The sequence below is a fragment of the Aegilops tauschii genome, chromosome 7, assembly GCF_002575655.3.
Source record: "Aegilops tauschii subsp. strangulata cultivar AL8/78 chromosome 7, Aet v6.0, whole genome shotgun sequence".
Classification (NCBI taxonomy): Eukaryota; Viridiplantae; Streptophyta; class Magnoliopsida; order Poales; family Poaceae; genus Aegilops; species Aegilops tauschii.
Genome location: NC_053041.3, coordinates 620,582,234 through 620,608,926, shown reverse-complemented (window position 1 = coordinate 620,608,926; position 26,693 = coordinate 620,582,234). Strand labels below are relative to the sequence as shown.

The 26,693-nt window shown below is 46.9% G+C and overlaps 1 long non-coding RNA gene across 1 annotated transcript; it reads right to left on the bottom strand.

Annotated features, from left to right (window-relative positions):
• Window positions 1–23,810: 23,810 nt before the first annotated feature.
• On the bottom strand, window positions 23,811–26,408 carry LOC141027877 (uncharacterized). Its single transcript, XR_012189875.1, has 3 exons — window positions 26,136–26,408; window positions 24,079–24,818; window positions 23,811–23,980 (listed from the first exon to the last, which is right to left on the bottom strand). It is a non-coding gene; the product is annotated as an uncharacterized lncRNA (long non-coding RNA).
• Between the last annotated feature and the right edge of the window lie 285 nt (window positions 26,409–26,693).

Sequence of the window (26,693 nt, the reverse complement as noted above, 5' to 3'; positions counted from 1 at the left end):
CATTCAACACATAACTTGGTCATGGTTATGACAATCATTAGGTAACAAGCAACATCACAAATGTTGTTTCACAAAATAATACTCCTTCCGTCCCAAAATAAGTGTCTCAACTTTAGTAAAACCTTGTACTAAAGTTAGTACAAAGTTAAGACACTTATTTTGGGACCGAGGAAGTAATGAAAATAAGAACTACTAGGAGGCATGAACAACATGATAGGAAATATAATACAAAACAAAAAACATGGATTGATATTCTAAAAAAACATGGATAGAAGGGGCCGGGCGTCATCCTGATGAATCACTACTTATTGTGGTGTACAATGTCTAACAAACTCGGTACAAACTACAAACATCTTGATCTATCCTTCACAGCGGTACTAGTTGTACTTCACAAAAGAAAGAAACATGAAGCTTCATGCCATATGATTTTTTTTGGTATGCTACAAAACTAAAAGAAGGCGAGGACGTGCCACACATCGCTCCTAATGGTGAAGTACATGAAACATAATCGATTTTGTGTACCACATGATTCTTAATGTATGCCAGCTTCCACTAAGTGGAGTGCTACTGGCGAAAATTCGTAGGAGAGGACGAGCGCGTGCGCTCCTGGTATCTGCACACCATCTACGACAACTTGGATACTTGTGACACCATGAAGACATTCTTCCACATATATGTCCTTGCTCCGGTAGCAAGCACCCTTTGCACAATATGCAATGGTTGGGTATGCCGACATTCAGGATGCGGTGTCCTGATTTGTGTGTGCGCACGTGATTTGTGCGTCTGTTAGTTCTTTTTTAACAAAAATATAATTAGACAGGGTTTGAGCTTTAAACAAGAAAGAGTAGAGATCATAGTTCCAATACAGGGTCATCGGCGGGATAATCCAATGCCAGCTCATTAACTTTTTAGGCTCTTAGCGAGTCAGGTGATCAAAGAGATGCAAATGGCAAGGAGCCTGCCCTCTGTGCAGCATGTACCCAAGATACCTCAACATCCCTACCATAGGTGATCAAAGAGATGCAGATGGACAGGAGCCTGCCCTCTGTGCAAGATGTACCCAACAGCAACCCACTAGGACAGTCGGCCAGTTATTAACAGGTGCTTTCCAGGTGGCTATATACACCAATTTTAACTGCCATAAATGCGTAGATTAGAAAAAATGGACTGCCAGAAATGCTAAGGCCGTGACACCACAAGAATCAGGCAAGTACAGACGGCAAAGATTTTGCCGTCAGCCAGATTGTTTGCAAACCCTTAATGAGCAAAGAGTACTTTGCCGTAGAGGGTAGGGATTTGGTGCAGTTTTACTGTCCTAAATAGGTTGAACTCCACCTACATCTGTGCACTCTAGAAAAAATATTTGCACTTAAATGCAAAGTGCACAAGGTAGGATTAACACTCCCCTTTAAACTTTAGAAACCGTAGGGGCGCAAAAGTGATCATTAGATGCAGAAAGTGAGTTTCATTTTTGCAACACCTTGTGACATGGCTCAAAGAACGAACATGCATGTACACAACCATCTAAGAATGATCACAAATGATGTGTGCGACATGGCATCAAATAACAATAACATTATATGAGACAAAATATGAACATAACAACAATAAATAGACCATAAGCATATGTGCTTATGAGCGTTTGCGTCTGTATTGTGTTTCTAAAAAAAGAACATAAGCATAACCATATTCTCAAAGCACATAGCACATAGTCTCACTAGGGTTGGAAAGTGGCCGTGCATAATCTGGAATATCCAATATTTTGTATCCGAGAAAATGACTATTCATGTATGAAACATTTGCATCCAATTAGAAATACGCATCTGAACTAAAATGAAAATATAAATAGATTTCCCGGTTTATTTTACAAACAAATACAATATGGTATAAATACAAATATGATACTCCCTCCAAATTATATTAGTTGTTGTACTAAATCAGTGATAACTAATATGGAGCGGAGGGAGTATGTGATTTTGACACAAATATGGATATGGAAGTGGATATATCCGTATCCGTATAGAATTTCATGAGCTAATTTATGCAATTCTAGCCTCAGTATGCCAATTATCCAACATAAAAGCCTAATAAGTTGTCTGAATTTGTATAATTAAGCTTAGTAATTACTATGCATTTGTTGTAGTATTTATTCATAAACTTGTCTATGATTGACTTATTATATGTTGCATATTGATTATTTTATGTCTTCCGGCTATTCTCTTATTTTCTTTAACAAATATGTCACTATTAACCGTATCCGCTTCGAATCGAGTAAACATGTCATCCGCATTCGCATTCAAGAATATTCATATTCGCATTCGTATTGTTCTGAAAATATGAAAACGGAGCTGGTATGAGCACTATTCGACCTGTTTTCACTCCAAAGTCTCACGCACAATTAAGGTAGCCACATACACCATAAAATGTAGGCCTCACGAACGAAGAACGGCCTTGGAGAAACGCACGAACAACTTCTAGTTACTTTTTTGAGTTGGACCACTTCTAGTTACTTTCGTGTAAAATAAAATCCCTAAACAATTTGCATAACACTATAAGTTCATTTTCATTTTCACAAAATAAATCAATCATTTATTTTTGCCATCATGGTCAAATTTAGGACTAACTGAGCCTAAACCCAGCCTTCTCACACGCCCTCCATTTTTGGCCGTCCGCTTTAGAGATTAGGGCATTTCTGGACGTTGGATGTGCTGTGTCTATCAATCTCCAGCGCTGTAGAGAATTCCTGGCCCAGTTGTCCTAATGGGTTGCTGCTTCAGGAGAAAAAACGGAGCCCTTTCGTTAACTGGGTCGCTTCTACACCCCAATTAGCTACCGCCCGTGGTCCAGAGTGTCCTTCCGTCCCCGTCTCCGAAAAAAAGAGTGCTCCACAGAGGAGGAGTGGATTTGTCAGCCCTAGATACAGAGGATCTGATCTGTCATCGCTGACAGAGGGGGTCGATCGAGGCGCGTGTGATGCAGGCGTGCGGTCGATCGGTCCAGGAGGGCGATCGTCTGCGAGGGGATCGAGTCGTCACGCGAGAGGGGATCCAGCCGACGCCGTCGATAAGGCTTCGATTGAGAAGGCGAGGGGACGCGGGGATGAAGGCCGACGCTTCAGCTGATCGAAACTGCTCCATTGAGACTTGATAGATGCAATCATACTTCAGTTTCTGAGCCAAATATTCATGGTGGCTGATCTATATATGCTTCCTTCCCTGCCGGTCTTCGCTAACCGAGTGAATTGCAAAAAACATCGACATTGAAGGCTAGGGTTGCAGAAATCACAAGTCTCTAGTTTTGTACCCAAAAACACTAATTCCCAGGCTAATTTTTTGCAGAAACCACAAGTCACTCGGTTCGCTCGTTTTAAGTGGGATTATGACAGGTGGGACCCGCTTTTTTCAACGTGGCATAATTGTTCATCCGTTTGACTCGTTAGACGCCGCCAAACACTGTCAGACCCCGTGCGCGGGCCGGCTCGAGCCGGAACCCTTTTGACCGGTCCCTCCCCGCTAGCTCTTCTCCATCTCTTTCCCTCCCCCACACCCTCTCCTCTCAGACATGGCAACGACGAGTGGCGGCGGCGACTGCGGTGGGCCTGCTGGTGGCGGAGACGACAGACCACCGGAGGCGGATCTCTGCGGCAGCTCAAACCCCGGCGCCCCTTCGGACAGCAGCCCCAACCCCAGCCCCCAGCACTCGCTGGAGTTCGCGGCGGCTAGATCTTGGGCCAGTGCCATGAAGGTGGATCCGACGGAAAGCCACCGGTGGGGCTCGTCATTCGACGGGGTCTAGTAAGTTTCCCTCGTTTGTACAGATTCTAGGGTTAGGGTTAGAGTTAGGGATAGGATTCTGCGGCTAGATCTTGGGCTGTTTGTATGTGTGGTTATTTTGATTTGCACTGTTAAACCCTAGCTTGGGTACTAAAACACTCTATTGGATTTTGGGGGAGGGGGGAGGGGAATAGCCCACTGTCATATACTAATATTAATTTGTAATGTCATATTAATTTTTTTAGTTGATATGTAGCAATGTCAACTGTTAATTAGAGTAGTGCCAATAAAGAGCACACTAGAGTAGCTTATTTTGTTAATATGCAGTTTTAATTAGAGAAAATTAGAGTAGCTTCTTCTGTAGTTATGCATTGTTAATTAGAGCAGTGCCAATAAAGAGCAAATTAGAGTAGCTTCTTTTGTAGTTATGCATTGTTAATTAGAGCAGTGCCAATAAGAGCAAAATATAGTACTTTTTGTTAGTATGCAGTGTTACTTAGAGCATATTAATGTGAATTTTTTTAACAGTAATTATGCAATGTTAATTAGAATTGTTGTATTATCTTTTTCTCCAGTTTGGACGATGTTGTTTGGGAAGTTAGAATGCACTTCCATGAAAGAGACAACTTGGAGAGATCCCTCTGCCTTTTAGACATCACATATCACAATTTGGTAGCATTAATAGAGACAGAGGGATATGGGCTGAATGATTACATTTACTTTGTGAGGGAGCCTGGTGTGGGTATTGCAGGATTGGAAGAAATTTCTGATGATGACAAGGTGGATGAAATGCTTGACCATATTGCTAATAAGGATCAGAATGTAGTGAATTTGACAGTGATTAGGGCCACTGATCCAAGACCTGCAGATTTGAATTCACGCTATTTGTATGAGGAGTAGGTTCCTTTGAGTCAATTAGGAGAAAAACCTGTCTATGAAGCCAATCCTTCTGGAGTTCTATTCAGATCACCTGAGCAATCAAATAAACAGAGGCAGTCAGAGCCACTTCAGTTCTTTTCCACACAACAGAGCACAAACTTAGATACTGCTATGGAGCAAGATGAGCAGGAGACAGTAATGGAGCTAAAGAGGAGAACCAAGATTGAGAACTTTAGGAAACATAAGGAGGCAGCTGAGCATGTTCAAATGGTTAAGCAAAAACTACCAGTGCTTTTAACTGAAGATGATTCTGATCTGGATGCAGATGAGGACTTTCTTAACATGCTTAATGATTTGAGGAGGCAGAGAGAGGACCCACTCCTTCATTTTGAAGGAGACACTAATATGGATGAAGTGTATGGGGAAGATGAGGAAGAGGAGCAAGTGGAGCATGAGTAAGAGGAGCAAGTGGAGCATGAGGAGGAGGATGAGCAGGTGGAGCATGAGGAGGAGGAGCAGGTGGAGCAACAACAGGAGCCAGCAAAGAAGAAGGAAAAAAGAAAAGGGCCAACCAAGAGGTCACATTCTAGCTTGGAGCAAAGATTTGAGGATGTGTGGATACCATCATCAGATGAGGAGATAGATGTAGGTGATTTGAAGCAGGAATATGATGATGGAGCTGAGAAAGCACCTTATATTCTGCCCAATGGAAGGAAGATCAAAGCATATAAATCACAACCAAGGAAGTGGTACAGTGAAGACAGAGAGAACCCAGAGGAGCAGTTTTGTAGAAAGCTTTGTTTCCTTAATGTGTACCAACTTAGGAGAGCACTTCAGACATTTCACATAACTCAGAATAGGAACTATGACTTCCACAGAAACTGCTCTGACAGCATCATAGTTGTTTGCACTAATGTAAAATGTCCTTTCTACATTGCAGCTTCTGTTGTTGCAAAGGAAACTACTTTTTGCATAAGAAAGGCTAATTTTCTGCACACATGCCCAGCAGTAGCAGAGAATACCAAGGTAACAGGAAAATGGGTGGCACACCTGTGTGAGGATATGCTGAGAATTGATATTGGCATAACAATCACCACAATAATGCAGAATTTGAAGAAACAAGCATTGAAGGTTGTCCAAGGAGACCAGAGAGGCCACTACACTAGGATTAGAGATTATTTGCAGGCTGTTTTGGACACAAACCCAGGAAGTAGATGTGTAGTGACCACTAAGCATCTGCCAGAGCACCCAAGCAAGAACCCAAGGTCCATGGCCTATTCTACTGTCTTAATGCTTTCAAAGAAGGGTTTTCAAATGGATGCAGGCCATTCATAGGTACATTGTGTTGTAATTTGTGTAGTGTTTTTGTTATTTGGCCACATTAAGTACACTATCTTCTCACATTTGTCACTTTGCAGGGGTAGATGGTTGTTTTATCAAGCTTTCAACAGGTCAACAAATCCTTGCTGCAACAGGAAGGGATGGAAACAACAACATATACCCTATAGCATTTGGAGTTGTTGACAAAGAGGACACAGACATCTGGACCTGGTTCTTAACACAACTGAAAGATGCACTTGGTGGAGAAAGTGGAAAGTTTGGCTATTATACTATCATTTCTGATAGGCAGAAGGTAAACTTCTCTTCTCATATTTCTATTGTACTTTTAATTTTTCATATGCACATTGCTCTGTGAACAATTCAAATGGCCCAATATTTAGCTCTCCTTCATATTGTGTCAACAGGGCCTTTTAAATGCAGTAAACCATGTTTTTCCCAATTGTCCACAAAGATTCCGCCTTAGACACATATATCAGAATTTCCAAACTGCTGGTTTTAGAGGTGATGAATTAAAGAAACACATGGATGCAGCTAGCTACTCTTATACTAAGAATGAACACCTAGCTGCAATGAATGATTTGAAAAGAGAGTGTAAGGCAGCTTGGGCATGGCTTAATAAAGTACCAGTTCATACATGGGCTAGACATGCAATGGATTTTACCTGCAAGACTGACCTAGTTGTGAACAACATCAGTGAGGTGTTTAACAAAATGATCCTAGATGTTAGAGGGAAGCCAATAAATACCATGCTGGAAGGAACTAGGACTAAATTGATGGTCAAATTTAACACCAATAGAACTAAGACAGAGACAACAAATTGGGAGATTTGCCCAACATATGCAGAGATGTTAGAGGAGTCAAAGTACAACTCAAGGTGGTGCCAATCTTTGATGGCTGGTCCTAACATTTACCAAGTTAGTAGTGGAGATATCACCTACTCAGTGAACTTGCTGCACAGAACATGTGGATGTAGGAAATGGGATATGACTGCTATGCCTTGCAATCATCCAATATCTGCAATTGTGAAAGCTAAGTTGCAACCTGAAGACTTTGTTGATGATTTCTTCAAGAAGGCAATGTACAAAAAAGCATATGGCCATATCATATTTCCTGTCCCTGGTCCAAATCTGTGGCCAAGGACAAGAACTCAGGACATAGAGCCTCTAGTTTTCAAAGACAAAGTTGGGAAGCAACAAACAAAGAGGAGGAAAAACCAATTTGAGAAGCCAGCACCAAGAGATACACCTAGGATGGCATCCATTACTTGTAGCAACTGCAAACTTGTAGGGCACATATACAATGTGTGCTCCAAGCCCTTGAAACCAGCTCTTGCTATGAGAAAAAACCAGCATCAGGTTAGCTAAGCATCTCTGTTTCTGTTTTTCTAGTTATGTCTCAATTGTAATTCATAGCTAAGCATCTCTGTTTCTTGTTTATGTTTTATAAATGCAGCCAAACAGGTCACATGCTTCTGCTTCAGCCAGCATTTCATCTACAACTGCTGCACCAACAAGGAAGAGGCCATCTCCATCTACAGCAGATGTTGGGACTGCTCCTCCCAAGAAGAAAGCTACCCCAGCTGCTACTGCACCTACTGCTCCTCCAAGGAGGAGAGCTGCACCTGCTGCTACTGCACCTACTGCTCCTCCCAGGAAGAATGCTACCCAAGCACCTACTGCTCCTCCAAGGAGGTCTCCCAGGAAGAAAACTACCCCAACTGGTACATCATCTACATCTGCTGCAGGCCATAGGGGAACATTTCATGCTCCAAGATAGACTGGAAGGAAGAGGACTATTTCCTACAAGATGAAAGAGTACCTATATGCTTCTGGTAACTAGATGTTGCCTTTGTTGGCTGCTTGAATTTGATGCCTATGTTGGCTGTTGAACTAGATGCCTTTGTTGGCTGTTGAACTAGATGCCTTAGTTGGCTGTTGAACTAGATGCCTTTGTTGGCTGCTTGAATTTGATGCCTATGTTGGCTGTTGAACTAGATGCCTTTGTTGGCTGTTGAACTAGATGCCTTTGTTGGCTGCTTGAATTTGATGCCCATGTTGGCTTCTTGAACTAGATGCCTTTGTTGGCTGCTTGAATTTGATGCCCATGTTGGCTTCTTGAACTAGATGCCTTTGTTGGCTGCTTTGAACCAGATGTTGAACTTGTTGCCTTTTGATGGTTGTTGAACTTGATGCTGGATGTTGATGGTAGTTGCACCTAAATGAGTAATAGTTGATGCCTTCTGATGGTTGTTTAACTTGATATGGTTGTTGAACTTGATTCCTTTTGTCCCTCGATGTCGAAAATACCACCTAAATGAGTCTAGGGTGCCTCGACGTAGAAAAACCCACCTAAATGAGTCTAGGGGCCCTCGACGTCGAAAAAACCACCTAAATGAGTCTAAGGTGCCTCGACGTCGAAAAAACACCTAAATGAGTCTAGGGTCCCTCGACGTAAAAAACCCACCTAAATGAGTCTAGGGTGCCTTGACGTCGAAAAAACAACCTAAATGAGTCTAGGGTCCCGCGGCGACGAAAAAACCACCTAAATGAGTCTAGGGTGCCTCGACGTCGAAAAAACAACCTAAATGAGTCTAGGGTCCCTCGACGACGAAAAACCCCACCTAAATGAGTCTAGGCTCCCTCGACGTCGAAAAAACCACCTAAATGACTCTAGGGTCCCTCGACGTCGAAAAAACCACCTAAATGAGTCTAGTGTGCCTCGACGTCAAAAAACCACCTAAATGACTCTAGGGTGCCTCGACGTCGAAAAAACCACCTAAATGAGTCTAGGGTGCCTCGATGTCGAAAAAACAACCTAAATGAGTCTAGGGTCCCTCGACGCCGAAAAAACCACGTAAATGAGTCTAGAGCACCCTCAATGTCGAAAAAACCACCTAGACTCTAGGGTCCCTCGACGTCGAAAAAACCACCTAAATGACTCTAGGCTCCCTCGACGTCGAAAAAACCACAATAATGAGTATAGGGCTATTTCAGATATAGAAATCCACATCAAAATTCATCACATTCAGCATATTGGGAGATCCATACATAAGTAATAGATAACTAATAAGTAGCATAATTGGGAGATCCATACATGACCATTACATAACTAATAAGTAGCATAATTTGGAGATCCATACATAACTAATAAGCATTACATAACTAATAAGTAGCATAATTGGGAGATCCATACATGACCATCACATAACTAATAAGGAGATCCATACATGACACTACTAGGAAAAGGGCTATAGATGGAATGGCCACTAATGGCGCACCAGACATGTGGTGCACCACTACTATATAGCAGTGGCGCACCATGTGCTGGTGCGCCATTAGTGTGAAAGACACTAATGGCGCACCAGACACACGGTGCGCCACTAGTAACAATTTTTTTTATTTTTCCAAACATACTAATGGCGCACCAGGGCACAGTGCGCCATTACTAGTTCTAACTAGTAATGACGCACCAGCCACATAGTGCGCCATTACTATATTTTTTTATTTTTTATTTTTTTGCAAAACTACTAATGGCGCACCAGGGAACAGTGCGCCATTACTCGCCATTACTAGTTTAAACTAGTAATGGCGCACTGTTCCCTGGTGCGCCATTAGTGTTTTTTTTTGCAAAACTACTAATGGCGCACCACCAGCAGGTGCGCCATTAGTAACCAGGGTTACTAATGGCGCATTTGTTGGTGGTGCGTCATTAGTAACCTGGGACGAGCTAGATATTTTGGACAGCCACACCTACCCACTCACTTTCCCCACTTCATTCTCTCCACCTCCTCCTCCAAGCTTGTCTCGGCTGCCTCCTCCTCCTCATCTCATTTGCACCATAAATTCATCCAAATTAAGTGGTTAAATTACCTTTTTTTGATAGGTAAGTAAGGGGGAAGCTATCTTTATGTTGTTCTCCCTCCAACAACGTGCACATGCACTTTTTATGGCCTAGCTAGATCTATGTATATTTGTGGTGTTGCATATGTTTGTGGTGTTGCATATATGTTTGTGTTTGCAGGTACCGGTATTTGAAATGCGATAGTTGCCAATATTTTGCCGGAATGTTGATTCATTTCCGTTTCGGCGAGAATTTTGGCACTATGCATTCTTTTTGGTCCTATTTTTAGGGAAAGTCATGCCAAATTTTTTCTTGGTTCTAAAATATCGTTTTGCTCTACCCCGCAGGCGACCATGGTCCGCACGATGACCGAAGGCATCGTGAATAGGTTTTTGAGCTCCGCGAAGGCCGAGATGCTTGAAAAGAACGAGACGGAGATAAGATGTCCGTGTCGAAGATGCAAGCTGAAGAGCCTTATTGCGGACCCGGATTCCGGGCAGGTGCGGGACCACCTACTCTTGCGTGGTTTCATGGATGGCTATCGGTGGCAAGGTGATGAAGTCGTCCATGGGGGCCGGGCAAGAAATGAGGAAGGGCAGCAAGACAACCACCGCGTCTCGGGCGGGCAAGAAGACGAAGAATCTCCAGGACATGATCACGACGGTGATGCTGTACACAGTCATCATGTAGAAGATGCCGGACATGATGATGAGGAAGATGCGGGAGCAGACGAAGGGCATGATCATGAAGATGAAGATGCCGGCGGAGCAGACGACGATGGACCATCGATGGGCTGGGTGCAGGACCCTCATATTCAAGAGCTGCTTCTCAAGCAGACGGATAACGCAAGAGCTGCCGCCCGAGAGAAAGCCAAGCTGGATCAACTGGAGATAGACGCGGTTACTCCATTGTATGAAGGATGCAGGCCCGAGGATACCCGCCGGAAAGTAACGCTCATGGCTCTGGAGATGAAGGTAAAACACAAAATGACCGACGCATGCTTCGACGAGAACATGTCATTCTGGCACGAACGTCTTCCCAAGGGGAACAAGTGCCCGACCAGTTTCGAGGAGGCGAAGAAAATCGTGTGTCCTCTGGATTTACCGCACGTGAAATACCATGTGTGCATGAACAATTGCATCATTTATCGGAACGAGCACGTGGAGTCTACCATATGTCCGGTGTGCGGCGTCACTCGATACAAGAAGAGGAAGAAAGCTCCTCGAAAAGTGGTGTGGTACTTTCCGATCACTCCTCGTCTGCAGCGGTATTTTGCGGACCCTAAGGTAGCAAAGCTCCTGCGTTGGCACGCGGATAGGGAGGAGAAGAAGCGAGAAGATGACGCAAATGATCCGGAGATAAATAAAAAAGACAAGATGCTGAGTCACCCTAAGGATGGGAGCCAGTGGCAAGCGTTGAACTTCGAACACCGAGAATTTGGGAAGGATCCAAGGTACATCGTGCTGGGCGCGAGCACCGATGGAGTCAATCCGTTTGGTAGCTAGAGAAGCACACATAGCACCTGGCCTGTGTTTGTGTGGATGTACAACCTTCCCCCCTGGTTGTGCATGAAGAGGAAGTACATTCACATAAGTATGCTAATTGAAGGGCCGAAACAACCAGGGAGCGACATCAATCTGTATCTGGGGCTGCTGAAAGAGGAGCTAGACACGCTGTGGAAAACGCCAGCCAATACGTGGGACGCCGCAGAGAAAGAATATTTCCCTATGAGAGCCGCACTGCTCACGGCGGTGCACGACTATCTGGGTTACGGATATCTCGCGGGGCAGGTGGTCCACGGATTTTCTGGATGCGTCAGGTGCATGGATGACACAACGTATCGCCAGCTAGATAGAGATCCCGGGTCTTCGAAAACCGTGTTCATGGGACATCGAAGGTGGCTTCGCGACGATGACCCGTAGAGGAAACGCAAGGATCTGTTCGATGGTGAAACCGAACCCCGAAGACGCCCGCGTACGAGGAGCGGCGAGGAAATAGACGAGCTGTTGAAAAATTGGAAAGATTGCCCACTGCCGGGAAAGAAGCAAAAGGCGCCAGAGCCGGGAAAGAAGCGAAAGGCGCCAGAGCCGCTGCTGAAGGTATGGAAAACGAGGTCTGTTTTCTGGGACTTGCCGTACTGGAAGATCCACCGTGTGCCTCACAGCCTTGATGTCATGCATATCACAAAGAACGTGTGCGAGAGTCTGCTTGGTACCCTGCTCAACAGCGGGATGAAGTCTCAAGACTGTCACGTGCTGATGACGCAGATACTTTCAGTTGCAATCCGTGGGATCATGGACGCGCACGTCCGTGAAACGCTATTTGGCCTATGCAACTTTTTTGACGTCATCTCTCGGAAGTCGGTTGGCGTGAGGCAACTCAGAAGGCTACAGGAAGAGATCGTGGTGATACTATGCGAGCTTGAGATGTACTTCCCGCCCGCATTCTTCGACGTTATGGTGCATCTGCTGGTCCATATCGTGGAGGATATCATTCCAACTCGGGCCGACGTTCCTGCACAGCATGATGCCATTCGAAAGGATGAATGGTGTCATCAAAGGATACGTTCGCAACATGTCACGTCCAGAGGGAAGCATAGCCAGGGGCTTTCTGACCGAAGAGTGCATCTCCTACTGCACGAATTATCTAGGCATCGAGAACCCCATTGGTCTGCCCGTCAACAGGCACCTCGGCAGGCTCGCTGGATGGGGTCACCGTGAGGGTCGCCGCGAAATGCATGTCGACTTCGATGGTCGACTCGCCGACTTTGAAAGAGCAAACCTAGTCACGCTACAACACATAGACGTGGTCGATCCTTGGGTGGTAGAGCACAAAACCTTTATTGAGAAGACGTACAATGACCGAGGCCAACAGAGGACGGACGGAGATATAATCAAATAGCACAACTCATGTTTCACGCGTTGGTTCAAGCATAAGCTTCTGTCGTACCCTTTACATGAGGATTCTTTCGCGGAAGAACAACTCATATTTGCCTTGTCACAGGGCGCCGAGCAGAACCTGATGACGTATGAGGCGTACGATATCAACGGCTACACATTCTACACCGAGGACAAGGACATGAAGAGCGATGGTTATCAGAACTCCGGGGTAACGATGGAATCCTACACCGGTAACGACAAGGACAGATACTACGGAAGGATCGAGGAGATCTGGGAGCTGAGCTACGCTGGAGAGAAGGTCCCGATGTTCCGTGTCAGATGGGCCAAGAGCGTCATAAAAGAAGACCGGTATTTCACCACCATGGTTATACCCGAAGCCAAATCCAAGACCGCAGGCGCGAACGTCACCGCGAAAAATGAGCCATGGGTACTGGCTTCCCAAGTGGACCAATGCTTCTTCATTACCGACCCGTCAAAGCCCAGTCGTGTTGTCGTGAGGAGAGGCAAAAGGAAGATCATCGGAATGGATGGAGTCGCCAATGAGCAAGACTTCGACAAGTACGGCGACCCGAAGATGGAACATGACGACGACAATGAAGTATCAGCATACACCCCAAGAAGAAGCAGGACCACCCTACCTAAAGGACGTCCGTTCAAGAGAAGAACTTCATTTACGAAAAATAAGGGCAAGAAGATTGTGAACAGATAGCTAGCTAAGATCGATTGTATTTAAATTGTAGCCTTCATTTCTCGATTGTATTTCATGGGCACTTTTTGAACTCATGAATATTTTTAAACTTCATGGACACTCGATCTCGATCCCCCTCCATCTCGATCGCTATCCCACCTCGCCAGATCCGGTCCCCCTCGCCGCCGAGCACCCCCCGCACCCTCTACCCCGCTCCACCGGCCGCCGTCGCCGACCCCCCGCACCCTCCCCCGCTCCACCGCCGCCGCCGACCCACCGCATCCTCCCCTGCTCCACCGCCGCCGACGACCCACCGCACCCTCCCCGGCCCGCTCCACCGCCGCCGCCGACCCCCGCACCCTCCCCGGCCCGCTCCACCGTCACAAATGAATGCAACTAAAATTGCAAAAAAAAAACAAATTTGATTATATTTTCAAATAATAAATTTGATGATTTTTTTCATATTCATAAATATTTTCAAATAACAAATTTGATTATATTTAAAAAAAATTATTACTCTTTTTATAAAAAATTATTACTGTTTCATATTCATATTCATTTTCTAAAAAATTATTAGATGCAACAAAAAATAATAATAATAAAAAGATTACTAATGGCGCACCTCTGGCTGGTGCGCCATTGCTATATAAAAAAAAGTTTACTAATGGCGCACCGATCGTGGGTGCGCCATTGCTATATAAAAAAAACATTCTAATGGCGCACTGCTTCGGGGTGCGCCATTAGTAAGTTTCCTTCCTATAGTTAATTCCTCCCTCTCCCTCGCCAGTTCCCCTTCGCCCCTCTCCCTCGCGCCAGTTCCTCTCCGTCCGCTACCAATCCGCGCCCCGCCGCCTCCCTCTCCCCGTCCTCCCCTTCCTCCCCTCCGACCCCACCCCACTCTCGCCGGAGCAGCGCCGCAGGGCCGACACCAACCTCGCCCTCGCCCGCGCGCGCCGCAACCTTCGCCTCGCCGAGTCCGGAGCTGCTCGTGGAGGAGACGTGGCTGGAGGCGCTCTCCGGGGAGGTGCCCGTCTACCCGCCGCCCTCGAGCGCCTGCACGCCAAGGTGCCCGTCTACCCGCCGCCCCACCTCGTCTTCCACGCGCTCCACTATGCTGTTAGGGTTAAGATTTTTTTAGTCCCCGCCCTCGACTCTGCTGCTGAAATTACCGTTGAAATCGAGGTAAAATCACTGTTGAACTGGGTGTAAAATCACTACTATTGAAATTCAAATTTAAACTTGAAAATGAAAATTGAATTGGAGAATTAAATCACTGTTTTTAGTCCCCATTTCTGAACCTATGCTAACCTTGCAAGCAGCATAACAGGCAATGTACTCCAAAATACTATAAGAACTGGAGTAAAAGATGACTGCATCTCACAGAATATAAGAAATGGGGACTCTTGGCTAAGTATGGCAATGCCACAGAGTATAAGAAGTACTCCTGCATCTTACACAATGATAGGTCTAATTTATGCTACTCAACGAAAGAAGAAGAAAAATGCACTGGACATACACTGAAGAAAAATGCACTGTATCATCGGGTAATTGTCCATGGTTTATACCTGAAAATAAGTTTATCTCACGGCATGAATGTAAGTATCTGTTCCGCATTCATGGGCTATCTACCCAAGGTAAACCTAGAAAATGAGTTATATCCAGGACAAGCCACTGTCAATTAACACTCTATACACTGCCAACTGTATTTAGTTAACATTACACTGCCACTGCTATTCAGCACAAACGTTTGATCATCTCACTCTACTTACTGTCAATTGACACTGTATAACTGTCAGCTCCATTCACTAGCAACAGCCAGCACTTCTAAATCTAATCTTTCTTGGGCAAGCTCGGCTACTTGTTGTTAGTCATTCACTAAAAGATCCTCAACAGACTGCATGCATCTAGTATTAAATTTCTTGGACGGATCATCTCTTTTAGCAAAGGACTGTAATAATTAACTAACTAAAAATTTGACATTCTGGACTATGCTTGGCTCTGGTTTTGTGAAATCTCATCTCTTTTCTACTGCCATGACTAGTCATGAATTTTATTTTACTTTCCCCACTTTATAACATTCAGAAATTGTTTACTAGCTCAAGCTTCTCCTTTGCACTTTATCACTTCAATCTGCTGCTACCTCAAGCTTCTCGTTTACACTTGTGCCAATTAACATTTTTTCCTTGTATAATTATATGGTGGTTGACTGAGCTGCTACTTTTTCCTTGTAGAAGATCACAGGTCGAGTGGGAGGGATCCAGTTGCGACGACACCGAATCACCAGCAAGGCGGCTTCCTAGAATAATAGGTTGACTCACCTATATATACTACTATCTTGCATCTCTCTCTTGTTTCTTCTTCTACTACAATACAAAGAGAGTCATTTCAGTTACTTGTCTTAGTGTGTGGTGTGGCTGTTTATTGTTCAACACCAGCAGCTAGCTCTATTTAGGTCCAGTAGAAACGACATGGCTCTCCAATTTTTAAGTAATCTTGCATATGTTAGAAACTACATATATGGTCTCCGGTTTTCTTACCTCTGCTCTGAAACACCAACGCATCAACAAAAGAAGATGGTATTTTTGTTACGCTTTCAGTTCGTGTCAGCAGGGAGATATAATGTTTTAAAATCTTTCTGGTTATATTTTAGTTAGGTTTTTTGAATATGAGCAGCAGTGACTTGGATATACCTTATGGAGTTGTAACAGTTCCTCTTGGTGCTTAGGTGCATTTTCTTTGTGTAACTTGGTTTAAAAATGTGATTTGGTCTTTTGTGGCATTTGGATGCCTAAATCCCATTTTCTTAATCATATTGCTTGGAAACTTTTGGTTATCTCCTCTCAGTGATGAAATAATTTATATGTACTGCACGTTTTTCATAATTAGGTAATAACGTTGGTTACAGTTTTGGTAGTTCAAACGGGATGTATCTCATTTTGTAGACAGATTATTTTCTGGAATATCATATATTCAAATTTGTAATGAATGATGGCTTCTACCTGAATTAGTAGACTCTGTGGTGTTAGTTTGTTCTAAATACAGTAAGATAATTTTAACAACTGTAGAACATGTTGAGACTAGCAACTTTTTTGTGACATCAACCAACAGTCCTGTCACTGGGTTATCCTATTTTATATTTTTAATTACTAACTTAAGTTTGAGTAAAGAGTGGCAGTGAAGTCCTCATAATAATCAGGCGGATGTTAACTTTCTGATGTCCCCAGAAGTTAACTAAGATTGTGGTGCTAGTAGAGGCACATTGTGGCCTTTTCATTCATATGAAAGTAGAGGCACATTGTGGTGCTAGTTTGCTGGGTTTTGTCTCCGACCATCGTGTCGTGATGATTTTGCAGGTACCCCGAGAGGCCCTTGAGTTTGCCGGAATGTCGATTAACTTCCGTTCCGGCAAATTCGGGTACTCCATATGTCCTATTTTCAGCAAAGGTCATGCTGAAATTTTCCGTGAATTTTAGCATGACTTTGCTAAAAATAGGACATATGGGGTACTTGCGACTAATGCATGGGCCGGGGTATCTTAGTACTTAATTAAGTAGGATCAATTGCCCCTTTATTCTTGCTGCATTAAACCATAGGTGGCAATAGAGCCAAGTGATTAGGCCCAAATGATGAAAGCTTAGGCTTTTAGGGTGCCTTGGCGTCGACAAACCCTAAATGATAAAAGCTTAGCTTTTAGGATGCCTCTCGGTGTCGACAAACCCTAAATGATGAGACCATGATCTTGTTCCTTGACAATAACCAACTTTTTGACCAAACTTTTTTCCTATTTAGAGCGAAACATGGCCCACAACGATGAGGCCGGCGGTTCGGGCGGCAAGCAATTCTGGGAGCTGTCCTAGGAGCTGGAGGAAGAACCTCACCGCTATGAGGACGCCGCGGAAGACACCGATCCTGACTACATAACCCCTAGTGGCGTCGGGGATGACACCACTGATGGTGCCGCCGAGGATGCCACCACTGATGATGGCAGCGCACGCACAGATGGCAGCCAACCGAAGAGGCAACGGAAGGACCGGCGCCCGAGCGTGCTCGGCACCGTCAAGGAGGAATTTACTGAAGTGAACTCCGACGGGCATCCAACGGCGCCCAAACAAGTAGTCAAGGGGTACTCGGTTCAGCTCGGGTGCATTCTCCGGAGCACCGTCTCGATCAACACCGAGAACCTAAGGCATAAGGACCGAGGGAATTTGCGCAGCCTCCTCTTCACGAAGCTGCACGAACGATACAAGTTCCCCGCTGAGTTTGCAAACACACGCCTCTCAGGGAATAAAGTGAACAGTGCCGCCCTCACGAGGATGAGCATGGCCCTGTCTACATGGAGAAGCACAGTGAAGGCAATGATTGAAAAAGGTGATAGTTATGAGAAGATCAAGGCAAAATATCCTTTGATGAGCGAAGATGACTACAAGGAGTTCAAGATCAAGTGCGAGAGCAGCGCAACCTCCGAATCAAGTCAGTGGGGGAAAGAAATGCGGGAGTTGAACTTAGGGGTCCACCAACTCGGTCCCGGCGGTCACAGAGTGGCGGAGCCTATATGGGACAAGGAGGACGCGGAGCGTGCCGAGCAGGGCCTACCGCCCCGCTTCGAGAAATTATGTGACAAGCAGACCAGGAATTTTGTCAGGGCCCGATACAAGGAGGACCCGGTAACAAAGGAGCTTACCACGGATCCGAAGACCAGGGCGCTTGAGCTTGTTCTGGTAAGGAATACACCCCCGCGTAATTAGCTCCATATGGTTGCATTCTAATTAATGAAGCCAAATTTCTAAATGGTTCACATTCCTTCCGCAGGAGGCTGAAAGCAGTAGCGCGGGGTCGTCTCAGAGCTCCCCTTTTGACACCCCTTTAAATAGGGCGTTGAACGTAATGAAAAACAAGGATAAGCTCAGTAAGCCGTCGTCAGCTAGTCGTGTGGCCGGCAAAGGCTTGTCCGCAAAATGGTCGTCATACTATACCGCTGGTGGGCGAAAGGAGAAAAAGACCAGCTCGGAAAGCCAGTCGCGCGAGGTTCAAGAACTCAAGGCACAAGTGGCACGGATTCTGGAGATTGTCCAAGAGCAAGTGCAACAACAACTGGGAACGACGCTCACCGCCATAGTGCCTACCTTGATTCAGGGGCTGACGACACGGATTGCGGGCGGCCAACAGGGGCCTCCCCCGGTTCCCAGCTTCACGGCCAGCAACTCGCACAACGCGCAGGCGGCGCCATTGGTGTCTCCGGCGGAGGCGGTATTCGTGTCTCCGGCGCCGGCACGGGCATTGGAGCTTAATGCACCCGGGTGTACGCCGGCCAGCACCTCGCCAGCAAGCGGCCCCTCCGTCAGTTGCACGCCCGCCGTTGGCGGTGCCTCGACATTAGCCGAGCTCGACGGCATCACGGTAACTAAGCCTCTCAGCCGATGACTTCATCTCCTTGCCTTTGACTGGGCATCCCTGACGCCCTACATGTTTTCGCAGGGCGCCGCCGATGTTCCTTGCACTCTCCTGCACTTCGTGGGCGGCGAGTTGGTCGATGTCGCCAAGGGCAGAATCGTTCAACCGGGCAACCACGTGTTCCACGGTAATCCGATGCCACCCAGCTTGTATAGGGTTGAACTGGTTCGGGTGCTGCCAGGCTGCGACGAGTTGTTATCTCCGATTCGACCCGCTGGGGCCGACGAAGATGATGTGATGACCCTTAGCGCCTGCGTAAGCTGGCCCCTGCTTTGGCCGAAGAGCCAGATTCGTTTGGGGGCGGGGGACACCACCCCACAGACAAGACCGCCAGTCGTGCTAGCGCCAAGCCATGGCAAGAACGCCGCAACGCTACCGGACATGCCGGACATCCCTATGGCACAGGATCCGAACATGCATATGGCACAGGATCCGGACGACGACGACAACGACGACGGTACATTTTCCAACGTCGATAAGTACTTTGCCGAACATGGGTACGGTGACGAGTTCTGCGGGCCTCCTTCTCAAGAACCCAACCCTGAAAAAGACGACCGCGATCTAGCTGGTACGGCGGAGAAACCCAATTGCAACAGGCGTCGTCTGGCGTTCAGTTCTCAGGAGACGCCTCCAGCTGCCGCCTTCACCGAGCCTCAGATAGCTGAGGTGCGAAATATTATCAGCCCCAACACGCTCAAGAAGGTGGTCTGTGAGCAGAACTCGATCCCATTACAGCAGATCAGGAAGAAGGGACAGAAACAAAAGACTAACAAGGGCGGCGGTGCGAGCCAGCCGGCACCGAGTACGATCCGTGCTCAGGACGGGCCACCTTCACCTAAGGATATCTCGAGGAGGGTGCATGTGGCGGGTAGGGCGATGCTACCGACAAATATGCTCAGTGCTGCAACCGGTGCTATGCGGAGTCTGCATGACAGTGTTCTTTCTTTGGAGAAGCGGCGTCTCAGAGAGAATGATGTGGCATACCCGGTTTTCATGGCCAAGGTGCCAGAGGGCAAGGGCTTTGTGGATAGCACCGTCGGGGGTACGATCGTCCTGCGGTTTGATGACATCTTTGCTATGTTTAACCTTCATCCGCTGCACTACACCTTCGTTCGGCTGTTTTCGCTGAGTATGGAGATGAGGATCATTAGAGACAAGACCCCGGACATTGTGATAGTCGACCCCTTCTACATGCATGCCAAGATCTTGGGCAGCGCTGGGGACCGGCAAGTCGCGAGTTCACACCTCGAAGGCGTCATTCTGGCAAACCCAGATAAGGATAACTTCCTCGTGCCTTACTTTCCCGAGTAAGTCATCTCCTAACCGCCCCGTAACATATGATTTCTTAGATTTCGATCGTTCTTTTTTTTTTCTAACATTCCGTGTTCTATGCAGTGACACACATTGCACACTCACCCTCTTAAGCCCAAAATATTCCATGGCCACGTATTTCGACCCGGACCGTGACTCCAAGATAGACTACACAAATATCAAGAAAGTTCTTGATGATGCTCTCCCCGGCTACGCCGCATCTGGAGGCACCTTTAAGAGGCCATCTCGTAGGTACGGCAGGCACGTGTTCACCCACAATACGACGTTCCCCTGCATCAAGCAGCCGCCTGGCGGTCAGAAGGATGCCTACTACGCCCTCCATCACATGCGGGCGATCGTACGGGACCATAATCACCTTCTGCTACCAAATAATCTCAAAGATTGGGCCGCAAGCTTGGCGGCAATCCAGGACGCGGACATCCGACAAGAATTCTTTCGCATCCAGTCGGAGTTTGCAGAAATCATCCATCAAGTTGTCCTTCGTACCTCGGGGCAGTTCTACCTCAAATTTCAACCGTCCAACAGTGAGATAGACACAACGCTACAAATGCAGGCTGACAACGCCCGCGACTTCATGACCATCACGACAGACGGTAGCTTCATCCACGCTCCGGTCCCATGAGTCGAGTCGAAAGTAGTGATGCTATGTGTAGTTCTGAAACATTGATTAGCTCATGTTGTAATTAAACTTTAATGAACTTGTATGTCTCTATGGTTTGGACAGTCGTTTAACTTAGATGTAATCGATACTATTTATTAGTAGGACCATGAATCGTGCTATTAATGTCTTGCTTTTCTCTTCCGATCCTTTTGTTGCATACTTATATATTGCTTATGTATTGTCTGTTGTTTGGCTAGTGCATAGAGATGCCGTCGTATGTCGTGTACAAGGGTAAGGTTCCCGGAGTCTACGACGACTGGGAGGAGTGTCGGAGACAGGTTCACCGTTTCAGGGGTAACAGTTACAAAGGGTACACCACTAGGGCGGAGGCGGAATCTAGATACGCGCGCTATCTAGCGGGAGAGAGGAGGGAGCGTTGGAGGAACCGGATGAAGACCAGTTTCATCGCGATGATGCTCATCGTGATGACCGCAGCTCTCTTCTATGTGATGGTAGTTTAGATGATCGATATCGACTTGTAATGTGAAGACAAACTCGCTACTCGCGGTCTCGAGACTTGTAATGTTCTATCTTTGTTCGGTCTTTTGAATTCGGAGACTAATATGATGAATTGTATTCGGAGACTAATCTTCTATTATATTCGATGAATCTGCTGTTGCTGTGTGGTGCTGTTTATATTCTGTCCAATAATATATTTTGTAATCTGTGCAAATATCAGAAAAGAAAAAAATAATAATCCCTAATATACATACTAATGGCGCATCACCCCAACGTGCGCCATTAGTATGCCAAAGGATACTAATGGTGCATCACCCCAACGTGCGCCATTAGTAGGCCAAAGGATACTAATGGCGCATCACCCCGCAGTGCGCCATTAGTATGGCAAAGCACATGGGTAAATATGCCCCCCTGGGAGGCATACTAATGGCGCACCGTGGCCTATAGTAATGGCGCACTGCCTGGTGCGCCATTAGTATACCAGATACTAATGGCGCACCAGTGGTGCGCCATTAGTAAAAATACTAGTGGCGCACCAGTAGTGCGCCATTAGTAGGCAAAACTGGTGCGCCACTAGTAGGCCTTTTTCTAGTAGTGTGACCATGAACTCCATGACCATTACTGCCCAGTGTGGCTCATTCATCTAAGATTGCCTTGATCCCATTCAGCTTGTCCTTGGTCTGCTCCACAACCTTTTCAAGCTCATCAATGTGGGCCTGCAACTTACTTTTCTCTTCAGCAAGCTTCAACTTCATGTTCCTAATGACAGTGGCTTGAGCTACTGTCAGGTTCTTAACCATGTCATGTTGGGGATCGTAGCAGAATTTTAAAATTTTCCTACGCCCACCAAGATCCATCTATGGAGTATACTAGCAACGAGAGGAAAGGAGTGCATCTACATACCCTTGTAGATCGCGAGCGGAAGCGTTCCAATGAACGTGGATGACGGAGTCGTACTCGCCGTGATTCAAATCACCGATGACCGAGTGCCGAACGGACGGCACCTCCGCGTTCAACACACGTACGATGCAGCGACGTCTCCTCCTTCTTGATCCAGCAAGGGGGAAGGAGAGGTTGATGGAGATCCAGCAGCACGACGGCGTGGTGGTGGATGTAGCGGGACGTCAGCAGGGCTTCGCCGAGCTTCTGCGAGAGAGAGAGAGGTGTTGCAGGGGGAGAGGGAGGCGCTAGGGGCTGTGGTACTGCTGCCCTCCCTCCCCCCACTATATATAGGCCCCTGCGAGGGGGGGGCGCCGGCCCTGGATCCCATCTACAAGGGGGGGCGGCGGCCAGGGGGGAAACTTGCCCCCCAAGGCAAGTGGGGCGCCCCCCACCCCTAGGGTTTCCAACCCTAGGCGCAGGGGGGAGGCCCATGGGGGGCGCCCCAGCCCACTAAGGGCTGGTTGCCCTCCCACTTCAGCCCATGGGGCCCTCCGAGATAGGTGGCCCCACCCGGTGGACCCCCGGGACCCTTCCGGTGGTCCCGGTACAATACCGATAACCCCCGAAACTTTCCCGGTGGCCGAAACTTGACTTCCTATATATAATTCTTCACCTCCGGACCATTCCGGAACTCCTCGTGACGTCCGGGATCTCATCCGGGACTCCGAACAACTTTCGGGTTTCCGCATACTCATATCTCTACAACCCTAGCGTCACCGAACCTTAAGTGTGTAGACCCTACGGGTTCGGGAGACATGCAGACATGACCGAGACGCCTCTCCGGTCAATAACCAACAGCGGGATCTGGATACCCATGTTGGATCCCACATGTTCCACGATGATCTCATCAAATGAACCACGATGTCGAGGATTCAATCAATCCCGTATACAATTCCCTTTGTCAACCGGTATTTTACTTGCCCGAGATTCGATCGTCGGTATCCCAATACCTTATTCAATCTCGTTACCGGCAAGTCTCTTTACTCGTACCGCAATGCATGATCCCGTGACTAACGCCTTAGTCACATTGAGCTCATTATGATGATGCATTACCGAGTGGGCCCAGAGATACCTCTCCGTCACACGGAGTGACAAATCCCAGTCTCGATCCGTGCCAACCCAACAGACACTTTCAGAGATACCCGTAGTGTACCTTTATAGTCACCCAGTTACGTTGTGACGTTTGGTGCACCCAAAGCACTCCTACGGTATCCGGGAGTTGCACGATCTCATGGTCTAAGGAAAAGATACTTGACATTGGAAAAGCTCTAGCAAACGAAACTACACGATCTTTTATGCTATGCTTAGGATTGGGTCTTGTCCATCACATCATTCTCCTAATGATGTGATCCCGTTATCAATGACATCCAATGTCCATAGTCAGGAAACCGTGACTATCTGTTGATCAACGAGCTAGTCAACTAGAGGCTTACTAGGGACACCTTGTGGTCTATGTATTCACACATGTATACGATTTCCGGATAACACAATTATAGCATGAACAATAGACAATTATCATGAACAAAGAAATATAATAATAACCATTTATTATTGCCTCTAGGGCATATTTCCAACAGTCTCTTGCAAACCAACAAAAGCAAAGATGATTACAACATACCAGATCACTCTTGCAATTTGATCTATTTTTCCCTGGACTGTCTGCTTCACATTCATCAGGTGACCCCTTAATGACTGGTTCATCATTGCTTTCTACCTAGCAAGGAAAAGAGAAGTGATGATTTTTTATATATATACACTAATATGTTGCACCCAAAACAAACAAAAAAGGGAACAATTTAGAGATTTGCATACCTTATCAGCGGGGCGTCTTCTAACACGCCCACTTCGTGTTCTAAAACATGGATCCTTGGGGGTATCCATAGCAGAGTTTCCTCTAAGAAGCCCACTTCGTGTTTTAGAAGATGAATCTTCATTGAAATCCATAACAATGTTTCCCCTAACAAGCCCACTTCGCGTTTTAGAACATGAACCATCATTGGAATCCACATCAATGTTTCCTCTAACAAGTTCACTTTGTGCTTTAGAACCTGAACTATCATTGGAATCCATAGCAATGTTTGCTCCAACAAGCCCACTTTGTGTTGTAGAGTACGAACCCTTGCTGGAATCCGCGATATTGTTTGCCCTAACAAGCCCACGTCGTGTTCTAGAAGAAGGGCCATTATTGCAATCCACGGTGTTGTTTACCTTAACAAGCCCACTTTGTGCTTTAGAAGATGAACCCTCACTGGAATCCACAATATTGTTTACCCTAACAAGCCCACTTCGTGTTTTAGAACATGATAGCTCGTTGGGATCCATGTTGCTGTTTCCCCTGGCAATCTGACTTCTTGTTCTAGCAGATGAATTGTCGCTGGGATCCCTGATATTGTTTCCCCTGACAAGGCCACTTCTAGTTCTAGAACGCGAGCTCCCGCCAGAAGACATAATGATGTTACTTCAATTCACAAAGACCTGTCCAATTGGCAATTGCACAGCAAAACAGAAGCATAAATGTTTCTGTGGCCACATGAGGAAATGCTGATGTCATCCTGCAACAATTTTGCAAAAACAAATGAGCATGCATAAAGGACAGATATAATGTTATGAGACTATATTTCCAAGTATACTTTCATCGAAATAACTGAGGAGCAGTTTAAGTTACTACGTGCTTTTGGCTTTAGCAGTTTAGCCTTGCTACTGCATACTCTTTTCAGCTTTCTGTGACCTATTATAACTCCATTCAGCCCTTTCTGTGACAAGGGAAGTCCTGTCGATATCATCAAAATAGGCTTAGGGCATGTTTGATAGGGTGTATTTGTCTGGAGTATTTTTGGTACCTAGTCAATCTACAGCCCATGTTTTCAAGTCTTTAACTAGCTAAGAATCTACTCCCACCAATACATTATGTACATAAAAAGAATCTGCACGTGGCCTTTTCAATATTCATAAGAATTACTTCCTTGCAGAAAAAAATTCTCTGACTAATGCCGATATTTATACCTTCCTATTGGCGGTACATAAAACTTTAAGAGAAAAGGAAATTCATTTGAAGGGCGAAAATCGCGGGAAATTGGTGGCTCTCTTTGGATTGGAGGCACCGTGATATGACACACGACAACACGGGGACTTCTATCTACGATCGACACCTTACATGCACCTCCACGATAAAATCATCTTCACGCATCCATCAATACACTAAACCGCCACCAAAAGGTGGCCATGCCAACCGTAACGGCGCGGCGCATGGAGAATGTCCAGCTACGTAACCGAGAAACCCCGTCGGCGCTTAAGTTGCTATATCTACGCGCCACCACGCGTCTGTCTTTTAGCGCGAATAAGTAATAACGCAACCTGTATAGTCCCAACGGTCACCACCCGTGGGACTACTACATCACCAGAGACCTTCCTTTCTATTGCGCTAATCGCCAACGAACATTCCAAAAAGGATGAGCAAACGCCTTATCACGATGCGGGACTTCGTTTATGGACCACTAGCTGGCCTTCCTGCGCAAGCCCTGTCCCAATTTGAGCAACAGGACACATACAAAGTGGTCGAGAATAGATGGATCAGCCGGCCACATCCCGAGATGAAGGCCTACTCGGACTACTGGACCAGGCCACACTCCGTCGCCAGAACCCCAAACCAATCCGCCCCACACGTCCACGGCGACCCTACCCAACGGGGCGGAGCACCTCCGCCCAGAATCACCGAACATCGAACGCGCCGGAGGCCGCCGGGCCCCGCCAATCGCCACCCGGCGTGCCGGCCCCGTAGCCCGGAGACCCCAACCGAATCGGCCCGCCGCGCGTTTGTCGGAGACAGGGAGCAGGACGGGGAAATCGATCGGGGAGGAGGGCACACGTACCGTCGTCCTCCCCGCGCCACGGCGGGGGGCGGGGGCGGCGGCGGGATCTGCGCCGCGCTGACCTCCTTCCTTCGACGCCGGGGCGGCGGCCGGTGCCGGCTAGGGTTAGCGGAGGCGGGTGTGGGGGGAGGAGGAGCCGAGTGGGAGAGGGACTTTTCGCGAGGACGGCGAGGCGGGCTGGCTCGGCACGACAACGCTTCGCTCGGATGATGATCTCACTCGCTCAGACTGACCCGACCGCGGTGGAAGTGGGAATGGAAAGGCTGCCGTCCATTCCCCGTTTCGCCAACGTGGGGGAGACATTCCCGTCCTGATCCACTGCTCGATTCTTGTTAACCACTTTGGGGCTTTGGGCGTGCGTTCGTTCGTTGCCCCGCACGTGCCAGCCCCTTGTGGAATATGCCCTCTACAGATTTAGGTCAGGTTTTGTCACTAATGTCGTCGTCGGGGGTGTTCAGCGAGGTGGGTTTAGGGTTTAGGGTTATGGTTTATGGCCAGGTGGGTGTCGCGGGAAGCAGAGGCAGGGGGCGTGCTGGGGAGCGAGCAAACGCGGATCGG